This window comes from Gymnoscopelus braueri (assembly GCF_963280865.1).
Source record: "Gymnoscopelus braueri genome assembly, chromosome: 24".
In the NCBI taxonomy this organism is placed as follows: Eukaryota; Metazoa; Chordata; class Actinopteri; order Myctophiformes; family Myctophidae; genus Gymnoscopelus; species Gymnoscopelus braueri.
Genome location: NC_137626.1, coordinates 2245639 through 2266110, shown reverse-complemented (window position 1 = coordinate 2266110; position 20472 = coordinate 2245639). Strand labels below are relative to the sequence as shown.

The 20472-nt window shown below is 42.0% G+C and overlaps 1 protein-coding gene across 1 annotated transcript in view; it reads right to left on the bottom strand.

The window, feature by feature from the left end:
- Positions 1-20472, bottom strand: part of LOC308080963 (kalirin-like) — a 103074-nt gene that overhangs the window by 47667 nt on the left and 34935 nt on the right. The window lies entirely within an intron of this gene.

The window sequence follows — 20472 nt, the reverse complement described above, 5'->3', positions numbered from 1 at the left end:
GGTTTCGCTCGGGGTGTTGATAAACAGAACCGGGATTTTCCGAGGTGATAGATTCTGAACCAAACCGGAACCCAATTGTCGATAAAGGGACCCCGAACACACGTGTGGGTTGTGTATATTATGCAAGCACAGTGACTGTCTGTCTGCAATGGATACGGTGGTGAAAGTTGTGTGAAGCAAGTAATCAACCTCGCGCAAGGCCACATATATCATGACATATATAATTAACGTTAACAAAACAAAAACAAAACCTACTTTTGCATATCAAGGTTGAATGAGAATCGATGTAAAGCCCAAAATATATATTAATTTGTTTATACTGTGCGACGGTGTTGCGCAGGGGAAACCACAGCCCGCAGGGTAGTTAGGACTCGCCCGAAAACACCCTCGCCCCCATTTTTCACAGAGGCGGGAACGAGCGGTTTCTTGTATTCTTTGTATTTGTTTTACTGAGGATAAGGGTAGAAATAGGTTTAGGATTAGGTATAGTTTTACTGAGGTTAAGATTAGGAATAAGGTTAGGTTTAGGCATAGTTTACTGATATGTTTGTTTAGGAATACCCTACCAGGCGAATACCGCCGGATTTTCCCCGGGGCGACTGTGTTCACTCAGCAGTTCACTCATGCCCACTTTATTCATTTCATTTTTGGCAAGCGACATCTCTGCATGATATAGTAGATCATATAATTTAGTTATCTATAAAAACAGGAACAGATTGCATCTGTGATAAAGTGGAAAGAAGCGCAGCAAATGAGCCCAATCAGTTGGGTGCATGACAGCAGTGCAAACACGCATGTGACGTTAATTATAATATGTCCGGTAAATGTATTCTTTGGCCGGTAAAATGTAATCCTGCCGGCCATGGTGGCCGGCCCAAAAAATGCCTAGCGGAAACCCTGAGGTGTGGTATCAGTAATAGATTACCTGTGTAGGTGTGGTATCAGTAATAGATTACCTGTGTAGGTGTAGGTATCAGTAATAGATTACCTGTGTAGGTGTGGTATCAGTAATAGATTACCTGTGTAGGTGTGGTATCAGTAATAGATTACCTGTGTTATCAGTAATAGATTACCTGTGTAGGTGTGTTATCAGTAATAGATTACCTGTGTAGGTGTGGTATATCAGTAATAGATTACCTGTGTAGGTGTGGTATCAGTAATAGATTACCTGTGTAGGTGTGGTATCAGTAATAGATTACCTGTGTAGGTGTGGTATCAGTAGTGCGGGGCGAGGCACCACCCAGGTCTCTCGGCGCTGCGCTCCACCAGCTCCACCGTCTGACCACAGCGGACGCTGAGCTCGCCGGCGCCCCCCGCTGGAGAAGTCTAACAACACCACCACTAACTCACAGCCTCCTGATAGCTGCATTTTAACCATGTATTTATGTCCACATAAAGGAGAATACATAGAGACATACATATTATAGGTTCAGTAAAAGGTTACATTGACAACATCCTGGCATATGTTTTCCTAATACAATAGTCATGTCACTCAGTACTCTAGGCAGTGGCTCAGGGGTTAGAGTGGCGGGTAGAGCGGGCCGGATGGCAACCGTGAGGTTCCCAGTTCGATCCCGGGCTCCACCCCAGAGTTAGTGTCGAAGTGTCCTTGAGCAAGACACTGGCCCTCATTTATCAACGCAAGCTTATAAACCGGCTTATATTTTTCCATATATTCGGCCGTACACCAACGTCGAAGTCACATTTATCAACGAATCCTACACAGCTGATCCGAGCCTACATTTGGTCCCAGGCTTGATAAATGTCACGGCTGGAACCTAGCGTCATTTAAATAACACGCCCTTAAATATTCTCAAAACGCCCCGATTTTACGACATGAAGAAGGACCAGAATACGACCAAAGACATCAAAAGCCTCCCCCGCTTCCCCCGCCTGCCTCGCCACACACGCACACGCCCCCCTCTCTCTCTCTCTCTCTCTCTCTCTCTCTCTCTCATCTCTCTCTCTCTCTCTCTCTCTCTCTCTCTCTCTCTTCTCTCTCTCTCTCTCTCTCTCTCTCTCTCTCTCTCTCTCTCTCTCTCTCGTCTCTCTCTCTCTCTCTCTCTCTCTCTCTCTCTCTCTCTCTCTCTCTCTCTCTCACACACACACACACACACGCCCCGCCCAGCTGTGTTTTTCATGTATTGTAATCCCTACCGTAGCGGTACAATCTTTGTCACGTAGGCTTGTAGCCTACATGAATGACATATTATGATACCAATCACATCGCCATGAATGGAATACGTTTGTATATTAATTTATTTAACCCATACCGAGCAGTGCACAAGCAGTCATGTAGGATATTCCCCGTGAGACGGCAGTGGTTTCGGTCCGTCCCGTTAATAAGAGATTGGAGCGTCGGGTTTATATCCTTAACCCATCCAGGTTGTAGTCTTCAAAACTCTCTATGACATAACTCCATAACATAGGACAAGCTACTGTAAGTTTGTACACCTCACTGTCCATGAAAAGATCGTCGGCAGTCCCGACCGCGGGACTCCCGAGTCCCGACGCAAAAGCGCTCGTATATTTTGAAAATAGCAGATCTACAAGCTCACAACGCGTCGCGATGCGACCCGTTTTTGAGCTTGCAGATCTGCTATTTTAAAATAGCCAATGCAACTGAATGACTGTTAAAGCAGTTTGTTTAAATTACTTTATAAAATGTTATATTTTCACAGGGATTATTTATTAGTGTGTATATATACATTTATGAGTGGATTATGTGTCCAGATGCCTGTCAGACAGTCAGACAATGCTGCTTCCGCAGGTCTAGAATGGAATAAACGGGCGCAGCCAACGTCAACAACTGGTCTCGACCAGACGTGAGATCTCAGCGTATGGTAGGATGAAGCCCACGTCAGGATATATTGATAAATGCCGAAAGGTGCGGTGATCTCGCCCTACGCCCATTATATTGGGCTGCACCGCGTTGATAAATGAGGGCCACTGAACCCCTCACTGCTCCTGATGAGCAGGTTGGTGCTTTGCATGATTTCCTCTGCTGTCTGTGTGTGAATGTGTGTGTGAATGGGTGAATGTAATGCACAACCTATGTAAAGTGCTTTGGATAAAAGCGCTAAATACATGCATGTACCATTTCAACTCTATGGGTATAAGTAACAGCGTCTCCGCTATATGGCGGCTGCCAATTATAGCAGAGACAGCACAATACTTTGCCAACCTTTTTGCCTCCTTTTTGGGCATCCTGAGTTGTTGCAGCCCTTTAACAACTAGTCTGTGGGTATGTCCCAGGCTGCCACACACACGCACACACGCACACGCACACACACAGTTGCGAAAAAATTGCAGATTGGTTCAGACATAACTATGATCAAAGTGGTGGAAAAAGTACTCACATTTAGTACAAGTAAAAGTCTGGAATTCAAAATGTACTTGAGTAAAAGTACAGTCTAATCCTAACACTAAGTCTGAGGAGTAGAAAGAGGAGTACAAATGTTGGTCGACTGCCTTTTTCACTGACGATAACTAAATACTAACAAAATAAAATCTAAGATATGACTAAAACTATGACTAAATATACTGACAATTTAGTCAACAAATAAAAAAACAGACGTGTTATGTTATGAAGAGAACTAGTGGAGAAGAGATCCAGTAGAACTAAGACTAGTGGAGAAGAGATCCAGTAGAACTAAGACTAGTGGAGAAGAGATCCAGTAGAACTAAGACTAGTGGAGAAGAGATCCAGTAGAACTAAGACTAGTGGAGAAGAGATCCAGTAGAACTAAGACTAGTGGAGAAGAGATCCAGTAGAACTAAGACTAGTGGAGAAGAGATCCAGTAGAACTAAGACTAGAGGAGAAGAGATCCAGTAGAACTAAGACTAGTGGAGAAGAGATCCAGTAGAACTAAGACTAGTGGAGAAGAGATCCAGTAGAACTAAGACTAGTGGAGAAGAGATCCAGTAGAACTAAGACTAGAGGAGAAGAGATCCAGTAGATCTAAGACTAGAGGAGAAGAGATCCAGTAGAACTAAGACTAGTGGAGAAGAGATCCAGTAGAACTAAGACTAGAGGAGAAGAGATCCAGTAGAACTAAGACTAGAGGAGAAGAGATCCAGTAGATCTAAGACTAGTGGAGAAGAGATCCAGTAGAACTAAGACTAGTGGAGCAGAGATCCAGTAGATCTAAGACTAGTGGAGCAGAGATCCAGTAGATCTAAGACTAGTGGAGCAGAGATCCAGTAGATCTAAGACTAGAGGAGCAGAGATCCAGTAGAACTAAGACTAGAGGAGAAGAGATCCAGTAGATCTAAGACTAGAGGAGAAGAGATCCAGTAGAACTAAGACTAGAGGAGAAGAGATCCAGTAGAACTAAAAGACAAGTCATTGTATGTTTGGTTCCGGGGCGGGTGTCACACTCCGAAAATAGCCGATCTACAAGCTCACAATGCCTCGCGATGGGACGCATTGTGAGCTTGTAGATCGGCTTTTTTCAAATGGCCGAAATGTATATAGGGCTGAAGTGGTTAATGTATGTTTTGCAATAATAATCACAATCTATAAAGTAACTAGTAACTAAAGTTTTCAAATAATTGTAATGGAGTAAAAGTACAATATTTGCCCCTAGGAGTAAAAGTATTGAACATGGGAAATACTCCAGTAACGTCAAACATCCTCAAACGTGTACTTAAGTACAGTAAATGTACTTAGTTACTTTACACCACTGCTACAATCTGATATTTAGTCAACTAAACATTTCAAAGGACTAAAACATGACTGAAACTAAGTCACACGTTTGCTGTCAAAATGAAGTAATAAGAGTAAAAAGAGTAGAAGGAGTATTAGTTTTTAACAGAACAACAACAACAGCATAATAACAGCAGAGTCTCACTCACCTCAGAGCAGAAACTACACTACAGCAAGTTAACATGGAAACTCCCTTTAAATACACACACACACACACACACACACACACACACACACACACACACACACACACACACACACACACACACACACACACACACACACACACACACACACACACACACACACACACACACACACACACACACACAGCTGCGGCAGTGATGAAGTCATGGGACACACCCTCTGGACTCTGCTGAGACTCACACACACACACACACACACACAATTGCGCACGCGAGCCAATACACCCACACCCAAGCACACACACTGTGTGTGTGTGTGTGTGTGTGTGTGTGTGTGTGTGTGTGTGTGTGTGTGTGTGTGTTACAGTGTGTATTCACATTCACACTGACTGACAGGCAGTCTATAGATGAATGTTTCTCAGACCGGGGACCCCCAAAATCATTTCAGGGGGTCCCCAGATGATTATGTTAATGTGCAACATAGTTTTCTCTCTCAACAGTAAACAGCCCATCATACAGTATCAGTGTTCACAGGGTCTCTGCACATGTAAGTGACCATTACTGTGTCAAAAGTAATAAACACATTATTCTATTATAGAGAACATGGACAGGCATTAAATTGGCCAAAATTGTCAAAGATTAGATCGTAATAGTGATTGTAAAAAATGATCGATCTACAAGCTCACATCACAAGGCGTTGTGTGTGTTGGGTCTGTGTTTTATCAGAATCACTCGGAACAGGTTCTATTATCTCGGTTTATGTGAGCTTGTAGATCAGGGGTCTTCAACAGGGGGTCCGGGACCCCGAGGGGGTCCTCAGAGTTACTACACGGGGGGCCGCCAAATCTTTGTGCGATATGTTTTTTTTTACATGAACCACTTGAACCTATAGCATCCCTTTTCTGAGGAGAACTTTAGCCAACGCTGCGAGGCGTTGTGAGCTTGTAGATCTGCTATTTTTGGCAAGGAGTTATAGGTGTAGAGGGAAAAAAAGAGCAGACCAAGTAAGTAAAAAAAAGTTGGGGGGGGGGTGTGTGTGCACTGTGAATGATCAGAGTACACCCAGAAATCACGTGATCACAACGCAAAGAATCTATAGGCACCTTTCATGTTAAAGTTATAAAAGGAAAATGTTCTGATTTCTGTAGTTTTTTCCAAAAACAAGCCTCATTCAAACGGCCACACTGTAGCTCTGGAATGGAGGATGCTATGGAAATATTAACTCTACTGTATAAAGGAAATCATTCCAACAGAGGGTAGAGTGGAATGAATCAACGTATTTATAATACAATAAATGAGAGCTCTCGGAGACTGCCTCATGCAGCCTCCTGATTGTCAGACACGTGTCTCCTTTATACACAACAAGAAGAGAACACAGATAGCTGGAGGTGTGGTTTAGTGGACACAGTCATACATGGCTCTATTTACAAATAGTTATTCTGACAGGATACCAACAGGTGAGAACATGGTTTGTCTACTACTGTGAGTTATAAAATAGACCTGCAGAGTGAGCAAATGTGAGTTCTAACTAGAATCACAGGGGAAACAGTGTAGTATTCATATACATTCTATTATATTCCTCCCTTTGATTCAAATAGAATCATAGACCAAGAGATATGAAACACTAGACTGTAATGAGATATTACTACAATTATTTACACTCTAGACCCCAACTGTGGGCCTCTGAACTCCAACCAGCATTTTCCAGAAGCCTAATAGTTCTATGTACATTATAAGGATCGCGGCCGGACAATGTCCCCCCCCCCCCTCCCCCCCCCCCCCCCCCGATTCTACCGGACCCCTGTGTGTGTGATGAGCCCATCTCGGTGAGGTCGGAGGTCACAGAGAATACTACATGATTTTTCTAAGATACAGGTAAAATCGCCGTTTTCGCTGGCAAGATGTTGTAGATCTTGTAAGGTCAGACATGCCATCGGGGATAATGGTTGCAGGTAGTTCCACTACAGCAGAGGTTCCCAGCTTGTAGATCTGCTATTTGTGAATAGCCAAAAGAAATATAAAATGACAAAGATGTGTTCCCTGAATGAATGGGTTAATGAGCCTCAACCTCTGCTCGTGTGTGTGTGTGTGTGTGTGTGTGTGTGTGTGTGTGTGTGTGTGTGTGTGTGTGTGTGTGTGTGTGTGTGTGTGTGTGTACCTTGTCACTGTCTGCGGTGTTCTGGGAGGTGCGGGAGGCGATGGAGACGGTGTCTGGCTGACTGCTGGCGTCTCCTACACTGTCTGCATCCTCACTGGTGTCCCTGCACACACACACACACACACACACACACACACACACACACACGCACACAAACACACGCACACAAACAAACACACACGCACGCACGCACACGCACACGCACACGCACACACACACAGAAAGACAACAGTTATAAAACGGTTTAAAAACTTAAAGGGGTAGTTCACCCCCAAATGACTTTTTTTTTCTATTGATTAGTCACCCCATGGAGACTTGAATTCATGGATTTTTTTTACTTTTTGTCTCATTCCTCATAATTTGATGACCGGCAGCGGTTCCGGTAGGAGACACAAAAGAGTCTCCTTTGTGTCTCCTACACTGGTCATCAAATTATTGTCTTAAGAATGAGACAAAAACAACAAAAAGATCTCCATGTTGTGAGTAATCCATAGAGAAAAAGGTCATTTAGTAAGGGTCCATTCTGTGTGTGTGTGTCATGCGTATCTATAACCTGCGCGTGATGCTGCGTTGCCGTGACAACGTGGGGCCGGGGGTCTTGGGCAACGGGATTGGCTCCCTCAGCGCGCCTCTCAGGTGGCCCCGCCTCTCCTGGATCACCTGACGAACGCTCCTCACCCAATCCTGTTTGAGCTCCAGCGAGGCCGCCTGCAACGCACCGACCAATCACGCGTCTCGTTATACCATCAATACACTATGATCAACACACTGTGATCTGTTTATAATCAATGCATTATTCATGATCAATATGTTTAGCGAGTTAATTTTTTATTTTGTTATTCCACGAGGGGCGCTCTAACACAGCTAAGGAATGATCCCTCGTCACTCAGAGAAGCAGTCGATGTCATTTAAAAAAAACAGACGTTCGTCCGCCCCAACCAGGCCTGGAATTTCGTCATTTTAGGGGCAAGGCCACTTGGCCTTTGGTGTTGTAATTTTTTTGATGGCACAAAGGCCAAATGCCAGGGCAGGAAGGCCATAAAAAATTTAAACAAGTCCAAAAATGATTTTTAAGTCCACGGAAATAATGGATTTAAGGTTAAGGATGATTTTATTTTAATAAAGTATAAGAATAGTATAACTATCTGTATAACCCATTTATTTAACAAAATAATGTGTTGGCAATGACCAATATTTAGTTATATAGGTCTCAATATGTCACATTCAGCCCTGGACTTCACTGACTGAAGTAGGGGTCACATTAATCACATTAGATTCACAGATTAGAGATTTTATGTATTTTCCCCACAAGTTATTTTCATTCAAATGAAATGTGATTGAACATGCACTAATAATGACTTTAGTTGATATGTCACTATTTAAAATATAGTACTTCTTAATTATGAATAATTATAGCTTTTCACCCGACAGCGACAATATATATATCCAATATATGTTTCTGTATCAGTATGAGAGTCAGTTTTAGCATATTTCAATCTAATTGGCTACTATGCCTGCCTATGAATTTCATGGGCCTGGGTAGGTCATCCTGACCTGGCGAGGATCTGCCCTGTTGCGCACACTCTGCTCTACAACAGGTGAAAGCAATTCACTTAAACGACTGTGCTGCGCACCAAAAAACGGGCTAATATACTGTCACATTCTAGCTGCTGAAATAAACTTCCCATTAGATCATAGTTGACAAACTAACAGAACATGGATGTGGTTTGCAAAAGGATTATGTATTTCTTGGCCATCAGAGCGGTGAGGTCACTCTACTTTTGTATGATATTGATAGACTAAACTTTGAATTTGTTTGCAGTTATTCTATGGCTTGCTTTAGATTACGTTTTTAGGATTTCGCTGTATTTTGTCAAATGTATTCATCTATATGTTGCTGTTGAAAAAAACATCGGGGCACATGGTCCGTAGGCTACTACGGAATCCTCTCTCTCTCTCTCTTTTGTGTTGTATAACACTGTGTCGCGGGATTGCAACGGTTCATAGAAATCAAACCTACCTACCACTGATCATGTTGTAGTTGCGCAGGCAGCGTATTGATAGGAAAATCGCGAAGAGGAAAAACTGTGAAATCAGCTGCTGGCACAGGTGGGGCACCACGGCCACTGTGGCCGTGAGCCAATGTCATTTTTAGAGGGGCACACGGCCAATGAGAGGGGCCATGGCGGCCATGACGGCCATGGCCGCCGTGAAATTCCTGCCCTGGCCCCAAATATAGGATTTTTAGAAAAACACTTCTAACTCAGATTATTTATTTAAATTTTTATTAACTAAACTAAATTAAGTTATTAATTTATTATTTTTAGAAAAACACTTCTAACTCAGATTATTTATTTTGTGATGAAAACCACATGTTTTCAACGGACCATAAAGCCCCCACATGGCTGATCACAGTTGTAATGTTATTGTTCCAGTGGATCCACGGATCCACCGTGAGAGTCGATGTCACACTCTCATTTATAGTGTTAGAGTGTGTGTGTGTGTGTGTGTGTGTGTGTGTGTGTGTGTGTGTGTGTGTGTGTGTGTGTGTGTGTGTGTGTGTGTGTGTGTGTGTGTGTGTGTGTGTGCACAGACCTTCAGGACAGTCTTGTTGTCAGAGGTGGGGGTGCGTCCCACCCAGAGGGCGAACTTACAGGGGTCTCCCTCGATGTGCTCCGTTACGCCCAGCTCAGATGTCTGACACACACACACACACACACACACACACACACACACACACACACACACACACACACACACACACACACACACACACACACACACACACACACACACACACACACACACACACATTTTAGGATGGCAAAAAAAACAATCACAAGAGATCCACGGATCCGCCTACGTCTGACGTCATCGCACAGCTTGTTTTAGCAGATATCAGCTGATTGGCTTGTCGTCAGACCCACCCCCACCTCCGACTCTCATTGGACGGTACTTTTTGTATCGAAGGTATCCTAGGCTCACATTTCAACACCAGAGCAAGAGGCGTCCACTCAGAGAGTGGGCGGGGTCTATGGTTTGGAACCAGGCTACCATGTCGGTGGATAATCACCCTGTCAGGCTTTAATTGTCAATAATGACCACCTCCCCATACATTATCCCTTAGGGTTAGGGTTAGATACATTATCCCTTGCATAACTTAAACAATATGTATGGTGCAGTATGTTATGTATATGTAATGTGTATATTTACCCTCAGCCGGTTCTTATAGATGTATTTGGTTTTGCCCGTCGAGTCCTTCATCTCCTTGCTGAAGATGAGTGACAGCTCAAACAGGAAGAGGTGTCGGTCCCGCCCCTTCCTGATCAGAGACTTAAGATCCCATACCTGGAAGGAGTCCTGCAGCAACAGCTCCCCGTGTACCTCCAGGCCCTCATCTAGACCTGAAATTATAGGACACAATTCTCTGTGTAACCTCTAGACCTGAAAACATAGGAAACAATTATCTGTGCAACTTCCCTCTAGATCTGAAAATATAAGACACAATTATCTCTGTAACTTCATCTTGACCTGGAAATATATGACAATTTACTATTTACATTGTAACTTCACCTAGACCTAGAAAACAATAGGAAACAATTCACTGTGTACCTTCCTCTACATCCTTCAACATGCTAACATGCATAGCATCATTAATAAAGAGTTTAAACTGTACCCTCCAACATGCTAACATGCATAGCATCATTAATAAAGAGTTAAACTGTACCCTCCAACATGCTAACATGCATAGCATCATTAATAAAGAGTTAAACTGTACCCTCCAACATGCTAACATGCATAGCATCATTAATAAAGAGTTAAACTGTACCCTCCAACATGCTAACATGCATAGCATCGTTAGCTCTCTTGGGAACGCTGAGCATAACGTCCAATCCTTCCTTAATTTCTCCTTTCCCTTCTTCACAACAAGACAACAGCTCCTATAGAGAGAGGCACACACACACACACACACACACACACACACACACACACACACACACACACACACACACACACACACACACACACACACACACACACACACACACACACACACACACACACACACACACACACACACACACACACACACACACACACACACACACACACAGCGTTGGGAAGTTGCAAACATAAACGCCATAAAGCCAGATTCAAATAGAGTAACAGAGGTCCTGACGTCACTGGTTCATCCTCTGGGGTCACTGAAGTCATATTTCTCTATGGAGAATAACATTGTGTCATCTTAGAATCGTCTCATAGAAGAACTGTGGTCCAAAACTAAACACACTGTCCCGACGCTATCGTCAGGGAGGAGGCTCTGTATCGTTTATGATAGTCAGTCACTCATTTTTGATACAGTCTGTTTTCTGGACAAAATGTAATTAATTAGGCGGCGGTAACATTATCGTTTTCTCACCCTCAGTTGATGCTTCATATCCATCAGTCAAACCGCCGGGATCATAGGGTGACCACCTCCAAACAGGCCCATTGAGGGACAGATTAACCCGTTTCGCGGGACATCGCGGGGGCGGATTGGGTTCGTTTTTTTCGCGGTTCTGGGCGGATTGGGTTCGTTTTTTTTTCCAGTTTTTGGTTTCTTTATTTTCCGCGAATTTCGGGACGGGTGGTCACCCTAGATCATGTTCATTTTTGGTTCTTATACAATCTGGGAACCCATGGCCTGTTTTTTACTCTTTCACTTGCCTCTGGGCCGAGCTGAATGGAGCACCCGTGCGCAAGGAAACCGGGGTTTTTGCTCTGCCCTCAGTGCTCCACTTCCGGTGGTGCAACTATGTTTTCATTCCCACTAACAATATTTCTACACGGAACACTAACACCACTTCTCCCAGAGAACATGGATGGTTTTGGTTATAAGCCCACTTGTTTCTATGATGAAAGAGCAAGTCAAAATGTGAATATCTTTCCGTGGTTTTGTCTGCTCCGAGGACGCTATTGTTAAATGAGTTTGGGTTTGTTTTCAGTGGGAAGGGAGCGCAGAGACAGTAAATCCCGCCCACTACATTTGATTGGGTAAAGTGCGGCCTGCTTCCTGATCTGAAGGCCCGCCCACTTGTAAGCTAACGTGCACACGTTCTGAACGGGGCAACCGACAGATTCAGTAGCGTAGCTCTGAATCTGTTCTTGAGAGATTAGTTCTTATACATAGGTTTCCGCGCGACGTCATCACAGAGCAGAATGCGCAATCTGCGCATTCCCGGGGTAGAACGAACCCGGAAGTGCCCTTCACTCTGTTGTTGTGTTCGGGAGTTAGATAGGCATAATGCTGCTATTATAGGCATAATAGGCTAAATGCTGCTATTGTATACAAATAAAAGACGAACAGATCCAACTTCCGACAAATCATTTTTATTGAGTAAACAAGATATTACAAACTGCATAATTTAATCTACTTTCATTAAACCCGGTGAAGACCATTTATTTTATGAATGTAGATTTGACCAGAGCTGCTGCGGGTAATAACGCCCTCTATAGGCTCACCCCTCCACTGCGCGCGCATATCCTCTCATGTTTACAAACAGGAAACCCATCTATATGACGTGAGAGAGAGAGAGAGAGACCGTGTACTCTTTTTACCTATGCTGCTGCATTGTTTGAAGGAAGCCAAACCAAAAAACATTTTGACTCTTATGTACCTGTACCCAAGATGTAACAATAAAGTACAACCTTGAACCTTGTACAGTTTTGTCTGTCGGTGAATAAAAGCACACATATCGCCTTGTCTTGCAAAGCTTCCAAAATGGCCTTTTGTCATTATGAGCTCTGTCTGTGTCTGTGGTTAAAACCAACATATTATTTCCACAGAGAAGGCTCAGTGTAGCCTGACAGCGCGTCGCGGATTCGAGTCCCGATCCCGACAGCCTTTGCTGCATGTCACTCCCCATTTCCTGTCAACCTACTGTCCTGTCAATAAAAGACAGAAAAGCCCCCCCCCCCCCCAAAAAAAAGGGATAATTATTTCCACAGAGAAGATGTCAAAGAGTTAAAGGAGTACTTTACCCTATAAATGACTTTATTTCTAACGTTTGCCTGAGTAAATTATTGAAATAAAGTCATTTATTTGGTGAATTAACTAATGAAGTGAGTAGTAGTAGTAGTAGTAGTAGTAGTAGTAGTAGTAGTAGTAAAAGAAGTAGTAGTATTAGTAGTAGTACCTTTAGTAGGAGTTGATACTTGGTGATTCTCTGAACTGGTTTGATGAGAGCTGACGAGATGGAGTTAGCTAAACCATGTCTCCTTTGGACCTCCTAACACACACAAACATGCAAACACACACACACACACAAATATGCACGTATGCGAGCGCACGCGCACGCGCACACACACACACACACACACACACACACACACACACACACACACACACACACACACACACACACACACACACACACACACACACACGGCGACATTTAACATTCTATATGTTATGGATGTGTTGATCTAGTATCTAGCAGCCATAGTAAGACAGTATTAATTATGGTAGGAATGTAGTCGTACAGATAAGATGTGCCATTTCAGAACTTCACACTTCAATGATCTTTTCCTGAAAGTCCCCTGAAAAGCCACACCTGATTAGTTTTTGTTTGAGTTATTAACACTAGTGTTGCTGTTTGACAGCACATTTTAGTCATAGTCTTTTGAATAAAATGTCATTTAGTTTTAGTTGGTTGCATGCTGAAAATAGTCGATCTACAAGCTCACAACGTGTCCGATATTTTCAGAGGTAGTCGACGAACATTTTTCGTCGTAGTTTTAGTCGACTTTTCCACTGATGAAAAGGTGTGGATTTCCCACTGATTTGCCCAGGAATTGCCAATGGAAGGGCCTGTGAAGTTCTGGAATGGCATATCTGTAGTAGTAGCAGTAGTATTATATAGATATAGTAGTAGTACTAGTAGCAGTAGTATTATATAGATATAGTAGTAGTACTAGTAGCAGTAGTATTATATAGATATAGTAGTAGTACTAGTAGTAGTAGTAAAGGTAATTGTAGTAGTAAGTAACAGCAGTAATAGTGGTAACAGCACGAGTAAGAAGGGGTGTGGTCTGATAAAAGGGGGTGTGGACTGATAGCAAGGGGGCGTGGTCTCACCTCAAAGAAGGCGGTCCCATGTTGTTGGATCAGTAGACTGGAATCCGGCTTGTTTTTGCAATAAGTCACATACATATGGAACTTATCAGCCTGGAAGAGACAGACAGACAGACAGGGGGTCCTCAGAGTTACTACAGGGGGTCCACCAAAATCTTTGTGTGATATGTTTTATTTTTTACCTTAACCACTTGAACCCTAGCATCCCTATTCTGAAGAGAACTTGACCCAAAAATAGCAGATCTACAAGCTCACAACGCCTCGCGCCACGAGGCGTTGTGAGCTTGTAGATCTGCTATTTTTGGCAAAGAGGTATTAGGCGCAGAAGGAAAAAGGAGCGGACCAAGTAAACAAAAAAAGTTTAATCTGAAACTACATTTTATACGATATAGAGGCGGTCCCTGCTTCATCTCTCCCTCAGCTAGGGGGTCCTTGGGCTGAAAACGTTGAAGACCCCTAATTTAAAAGGTGTTTACGGATATGATTTAGTTGAGTATGTTCATGATCCTACAATATGATAAGGAAACCTGTTTTGTTCAGCAGGGTTCTCCTCAGGGGTTTGAACGGCCCATTGACCATCAGCATACATGCAACTGTGACGCCTGTTCTTCACATTCCCAAAACGTAAGCTTGTTTATTAGCGTTTGTGTGTAAACACCGGAGATTCGGAGTCCGGGCTATGGCTTCTGTCGTCGCCATGGTAACAGCCCTGCCAGCTATGGGATCAAACACTAACTGTAGAAGGGTTTATTTAATGCATTGTTAAATTCTGATGAAAAACTAAACCTGCTTAATGATGTTTGAAGTATTGAACAATATGCGCTGGCTGGGTTTACAAAAACAAGCAACTTGTTCCTATTATGTGCCTTATATAAGAATATTTTTTGTCTGTATTGTCTGATTCACTGCCTTTTGCGATTATTTTAATGTTGTTTTATGGTTCTGCTTTTCTTTTTTGCTTTATTGTTAAATTAGTTGTGACATTGTAATGTGATTCAAATGTTTGTTATCAGGACGTCCTTGAAAAAGAGAGCTTGCTCTCAAAGGGTTTCCCTGAATAAATAAAGGAAAAAGAAAGAAAGAAAGATCTCTAGCTACTAAAGGGCTGCAGACAGACGGCCACACAGACAGAACGGTAGAGAACACACACACACACACACACACACACACACACACACACACACACACACACACACACACAGTGGTTACCCAGGTAACGAAGCAGTGTCCAACGTCCTCAGGAAGTTGTTCATAGTTCTCCAACTCCTTCAGAAAAATACTTCACAAATACACACATAAAAATACACACAGTAAAAATACACACATACACATGCATATTTCACAACTTTTCACATATTTTGCATTTTTCGCAACTTTTCGCATATCGCATATTTCACCACATAAAATTGCATATTTTGCATAACGCATATTTTATCGCGTTTTTCTGGAGGGTCAAATTAATGTAACCACACATGACATTTTTTTTTGTGTTTCACAAACTGCCAGAAGTGTTTAAGTTTTAAGTTAACAAGGAAGTGGATGGGAGTCTAACGCACCTATAGAACTAGTTCTAATAGAATGTGTCCTGTTAGGAGATAAGTAAACTACCAGGACTCTACCCTACGTCTCCCGTCTCACTGTTTTTATAACTCCACACTGTTGTTAATGAAGTACAGAAGCAGTTAGAATAGAGTGTGACCTGTTGTGGAAGTCGTAGATGTCTTGAATGTTTCCAAAAACCACGTCATCCTTGTTGGACAGACCGGCTGGGATGTCCTCTGGTCCACTGGTCATCTCCCACAGGTAGGTCTACAGCACATAGAACACATTCATGTAGAACACACTAGAAGGTGTGACAGACAGGCAGACAGACAGACAGACAGACAGACAGAGAGACAGAGAGACAGAGAGACAGAGAGACAGACAGACAGACAGACAGACAGACAGACAGAGAGACAGAGAGACAGACAGACAGACAGACAGACAGACAGACAGACAGACAGGCAGGCAGACAGACAGACAGACAGACAGACAGACAGACAGACAGACAGACAGACAGACAGGCAGACAGGCAGACAGACACACGGACAGACACACGGACAGACAGACAGACAGACAGACAGACAGACAGACAGACAGACAGACAGACAGACAGACAGACAGACAGACAGACAGACAGACAGACAGACCTCTATACACTCCTGTAGGTCTCTGACGTAAACTCTCTCCGTCTGCAGCAGTTCTGCCATGATGTACCTGAAAGATACATACACATGTTTTTTTTTAAATATGTATCCAAATAGCTGATCTACAAGCCCGTGTTGCAGTTGTAGGATGTTCCCCTCCACAGTGTCAATGACGTGTAACACGTGGAAACAGTGTTTTCAGTGATTGACGCTAGATGGCGCTCTTCACCAACCTAAGAGTGATCCTATGACTTAGAGAGAAGAGTAGACCTGGATATAAAGTGATCACAACAAACCCAGCCACGCCCCATCTAATGAAAAAAAATTGCCGAGAACCAGCTATATTCAACAGCCAATAACTAAAGAACGGAGGGTCGTGGTGACTAGGGTTGGGTACCAAAATACGGTTCGAAGTAGGAACCGATAAAGAAATGGTCGGTACCGGGTACCCATAAAAAAATATGTAATTTCGGTTCTGCATATCGGTTCCTAGACGCGCTAAAAGCCGTTCAAACAAAGGCGTTTAGAAGTCCTACACAAACAGCACAATCTGATCAAAAATCACAAATCCGGTAAAACACCGTTGTATGGAGTTGCGTCTCTCCGTATGGAGGAGTAGAGCTGCTGCTTCTCTCCGAACGCACTCAGCCACATTCCTCCCCGCAACGCCCCCCCCCACCCCCCCCCCCTCCCCTCATCACCACCGTCTGAACTGAAGTAGAAGAGAAGGAATAGCCCTGCAAACGTTGTAACCAAGATTTGCTGTTGTCATCTTGAAAACTAGAATCCACATGTCAGAGGGTGTAACATCAGTAGGAAAACCAGCGCTAGTTAAGAGCTCGCGCAGGGCAAAATAATTAACACCAGTTGTGAACGCTTCTGTTTGATTGCGTGTGTGTGTGTGTGTGTGTGTGTGTGTGTGTGTGTGTGTGTGTGTGTGTGTGTGTTTTTCAAAAATGAAACTGAAAGTGACTTCTTCAAAAGGAAGGAATGGCAGACCTAATATTATTAATGCATTTTGGCCGTGTGTGCAATAATGCAACTGCAGACAAATATGTCTATCTCAATATGGACCCATTATAGTTATGATAAGTTTTGCCATAATCATGTAGCTCTACAACAGAGGCACAGCCATGACAGCAATGGTACAAAAAAACATTACAAAAAATGTATATATATATTTTTTTAATTAATAATTTCCGGCTATTCGGTTTTCGGCCAAGTGTTTCCTGTCTTCGGTATTCGGTTTCGGCCAAGAATTTACCATTCGGTGCATCTCTATTAAACAAACATTTGACCTCTTATGTTTTCACCATTTTGGAACCGAAATATGGAACCAAATATGGAACCGGATCCGATAAGCGGAACCGGAACCGGACTCGTAAAAATCCTAACGATACCCATCCCTAGTGGTGACACACTTTTCCCCCTCGATAGAAGCAGAGACACTCCTCCGTCTCTTGTGACACTGTGTGTATGGATCGTCCTGGAGAGAAATATTCTGTGGCTCTTGAAAGGTTAGTAAAAATGCTAAACAAAAACGCTGGCAAGGTCGGCTATAGACAATGTTTTACTCTGGTGGTTAGAGTAGTGGCCTTCCTCTACGTAGAAGGGATTGTGCTACATTTCCATCTTTTAAATTCAATGTGAAAAGACGGTTGCTTGAAAACCAAAGCTGCAACCATTTGTGATCATGTTTTAGGTTTATTTTTAGGCTATGTAATGTTATGTAAATGTATTCCACCGTTTGTCTGTCTGTTTTTCAGATTTTATGTTTTGTGTGAGGACTGCGGATGAAAATTAGCATCTTTGCTAAATCCGGTGTATTTACGTTCATGTGACGTTCATTGATATGCTCTGTCCTGTCTAAATAAACAAATAAAGTCAAGTACAGAGTAGGTGGTTAGGTGGAGTTAATAACCAGTCCAGTTCTGATAAACTGTACATCAGCCTTGCAGTTTATTATGACCTCTGGGAGATGGGGTCTAAAAACAGTTTATTATGACCTCTGGGAGATGGGGTCTAAAAACAGTTTATTATGACCTCTGGGAGATGGGGTCTAAAAACTGTTTATTATGACCTCTGGGAGATGGGGTCTAAAAACAAGTGCTGTGTCCATTCAAAGAGATGCTTTACTTTGATCTGCCTGATCATCCTACATTAAAACTGCAGAGATAGTTCAGTGCTCCAACACCAAGTAAGTTTCATTCCTTTTGGTTCATAAAGGCTTTAAACGGCGTGTTTAAACGCGTCTGTCCTGTTTTTTTTTGTTATGTGCTCTGGTACCTCTATCTCTCTCTCTCTCTCTCTCTCTCTCTCTCTCTCTCTCTGTATAGTAATTATATGGGACTCTCTCTCTTTCTCTCTCTCTCTGTATAGTAAGTCTATGAGACTCTCTCTCTGTATTATAAGTCTATGGGACTCACTCTTTCTTGCGTGCGGAGCGTCTCTTCTCGTCGCTCAGTTGGTGGTTGGGGTCGTTCAGGTTGACCTCTGGATCAGAGTCTGATAGGCTGTTAGGAATCAACTCCAACTCCATGTCCTTATTATCCTTATTAGACACAGTAAAACATGTCCTTATTATACACAGTAAACATGTCATTATTATCCTTATTAGACACAGTAAAACATGTCTTTATTATCCTTATTAGACACAGTAAAACATGTCATTATTATCCTTATTAGACACAGTAAAACATGTCCTTATTATCCTCATTAGACACAGTAAAACATGTCCTTATTATCCTTATTAGACACAGTAAAACATGTCCTTATTATCCTCATTAGACACAGTAAAACATGTCCTTATTATCCTTATTAGACACAGTAAAACATGTCCTTATTATCCTCATTAGACACAGTAAAACATGTCCTCATTATCCTTATTAGACACAGTACAACATTCCCTTATTATCCTTATTAGACACAGTAGAATGTGTCCTCATTATCCTTATTAGACACAGTAAAACATGTCCTTATTATACACAGTAAACATGTCATTATTATCCTTATTAGACACAGTAAAACATGTCTTTATTATCCTTATTAGACACAGTAAAACATGTCATTATTATCCTTATTAGACACAGTAAAACATGTCCTTATTATCCTCATTAGACACAGTAAAACATGTCCTTATTATCCTTATTAGACACAGTAAAACATGTCCTTATTATCCTCATTAGACACAGTAAAACATGTCCTTATTATCCTCATTAGACACAGTAAAACATGTCCTTATTATCCTTATTAGACACAGTAAAACATGTCCTTATTATCCTCATTAGACACAGTAAAACATGTCCTTATTATCCTTATTAGACACAGTAAAACATGTCCTTATTATCCTCATTAGACACAGTAAAACATGTCCTCATTATCCTTATTAGACACAGTACAACATGCCCTTATTATCCTTATTAGACACAGTAGAATGTGTCCTCATTATCCTTATTAGACACAGTAAAACATGTCCTTATTATACACAGTAAACATGTCATTATTATCCTTATTAGACACAGTAAAACATGTCTTTATTATCCTTATTAGACACAGTAAAACATGTCATTATTATCCTTATTAGACACAGTAAAACATGTCCTTATTATCCTCATTAGACACAGTAAAACATGTCCTTATTATCCTTATTAGACACAGTAAAACATGTCCTTATTATCCTCATTAGACACAGTAAAACATGTCCTTATTATCCTTATTAGACACAGTACAACATGCCCTTATTATCCTTATTAGACACAGTAGAATGTGTCCTCATTATCCTTATTAGACACAGTAAAACATGTCCTTATTATCCTTATTAGACACAGTAAACATGTCCTTATTATCCTTATTAGACACCGTAAACATGTCCTTATTATCCTTATTAGACACCGTAAACATGTCCTTATTATCCTTATAAAACAAGTCCTTAGTATCCTTATTAGACACAGTAAATATGTCCTTATTATCCTTATTAGACACAGTACATATGTCCTTATTATCCTTATTAGACACAGTAAATATGTCCTTATTATCCTTATTAGACACAGTAAATACATCCTTATTATTCTTATTAGACACAGTAAAACATGTCCTTATTATCCTTATTAGACACAGTAAACATGTCCTTATTATCCTTATTAGACACAGTACATATGTC